The 2,036-nt window shown below is 40.3% G+C and overlaps 1 protein-coding gene and 1 long non-coding RNA gene across 10 annotated transcripts in view; one reads left to right on the top strand and one right to left on the bottom strand.

Annotated features, from left to right (window-relative positions):
• LOC113636588 overlaps positions 1 to 2,036 on the bottom strand; it is a 204,478-nt gene that overhangs the window by 49,030 nt on the left and 153,412 nt on the right. The window lies entirely within an intron of this gene.
• The window catches only part of LOC113636594, a 2,239-nt gene continuing 1,261 nt past the window's right edge, over positions 1,059 to 2,036 (top strand). Inside the window, exons 1-2 of the long non-coding RNA XR_003439104.2 lie at positions 1,059 to 1,398; positions 1,546 to 1,863. This is a non-coding gene — a long non-coding RNA (uncharacterized LOC113636594). The remainder of the gene's footprint in view (positions 1,399 to 1,545; positions 1,864 to 2,036) is intronic.

The raw sequence follows: 2,036 nt of genomic DNA on the forward strand, positions 1-2,036 counted from the left end.
CTTCCGGGTTTAAAAGTCAACTCCCTCAGTTGCATTCTGGGAGATGAAGTTCCGAAGCGAGAGAGAGAGAGAGAGAGAGAGAGAGAGAGAGAGAGAGAGAGAGAGAGAGAGAGAGAGACGTTAGGGTTAGGGTTTGGGTTAGGGTACACGCACATACATACACATACACATTTACACACACATACACACACATACACACATACATATACACACACATGCACACACACATACACATACACACACACATACACACACATACACATTTACACACACACATATACGCATACACACATACACATTTACACACACACATACACATTTACACACACACACACATACACATTTATACACATACACACACATACACATTTACACACACACACACATACACGCACACATATACACACATACACATTTACACACACACATATACGCATACACACATACACATTTACACACACACATACACATTTACACACACACACACACATACACATTTACACACATACACACACATACACATTTACACACACACACATACACGCACACATATACACACATACACATTTACACACACACATACACATATACACATACACACACATATACATACACACACACACACACATATACACACACACAGACACATATACACACACACATTTACACACATATATACACACACACAAGGTTACTTTAAGTTTTTCACCTGAACATCATAAACTTTAAAAAAAAAAAAAAAAAAAAGATTTTAAAGCAGATTTAATATTTTAATATTTAATGTAACTAGTGATTAAACCTAATGATTCTGATAACATCTAGGTTATGATCTTATCCAGAGCAAGTAAAATAAATACTCTGGATAAAGAGCAAAGCACAACAAAGTCAATACACATTTATTAGTTCGACTAGAGTTCATTAGATAATTAAACTTTCTTAGCTTCTATAAAAGGAGGTACTTGTACATTACAATGTGATTGGCCGTGGATGAGGGCGTGTGACAAATAACAAACATGTAAATCTTTCAGAATAATCATCTGTGTGTTCAGGAGCTTGTTAGTGCACCATTATCATGTTCAGTTGTATCGAGCCAACATCACAGTCCACCTGCTAACACCGTGTTGATCCTCAACCTACACTGAGGTAAAAATGTGTAACATCACCTGTTGACTCTCTTCTGGGGCACTTGTACCTGCTTCAGATTTGCACCATCGTGACTGGGACAGATGTACCGAGGTGGTGCTGAAAGTAAAGTTTCACCATGGACTCAACCCAGAAGTGCTCACTGAGCTCACCTGACTCTGGACTTGCTGATCAACATGGACTAGAAGAAAGCATGGGGATACCAGACTGTTCCAGAGAGAGACTGAACATCTGTATGAACACCAGAACCTACAGGTCAGTACAGGCTGATTTCCCACTCACCACTCCCCATGTTCATGCTGATAACAGCAGTATCAGCTGTTTACTCTGACTGGCAGAGAAGTGTTTGTATTTACCGTTCTGAAGGACAGTGTTTTTATTGTTTTTTATAATCATTTCCAGTTCCTGCAAAAGGCTCCGTGGCTTTCACGCTATCAGAATGGTTCATCATTATAAGTGCAGGATATAAATGCTGTAACACCACGACTGACACGCTTCATGAGTGTCACATGATCATCAGGAGATAAGGAGGGTGCTCGAAGGCAGTGACATCATGCTTAGAAATGGGCTATAAATCAGTGTGTAAAGCAGGACATTGACTCCAGACCTTCTGAGGAGCAGGTGATGGCTTTCACACACTACACACTGGTGTACGGTGTCCTGATGATCAGCGTCTTTCTGAGGTCAGGTGGTAACCCGCTAACATCACTCCAGCTCATGGTTAGTATCTCTGCCCCAGGGAGGGGGTATGTTTGTTCCTTGTATGTTGTAAAGTGTTTACTGATGCAGGATAAGAATGAAAGCTACAATACGCTTTGAGGCACAAAATATGGCATGTCATTATTGAGCTTACCTTAAACTGAATTTAACGAGCTTCAGGCTCCACCCACATT

This window comes from Tachysurus fulvidraco, chromosome 1, assembly GCF_022655615.1.
Source record: "Tachysurus fulvidraco isolate hzauxx_2018 chromosome 1, HZAU_PFXX_2.0, whole genome shotgun sequence".
Classification (NCBI taxonomy): domain Eukaryota; kingdom Metazoa; phylum Chordata; class Actinopteri; order Siluriformes; family Bagridae; genus Tachysurus; species Tachysurus fulvidraco.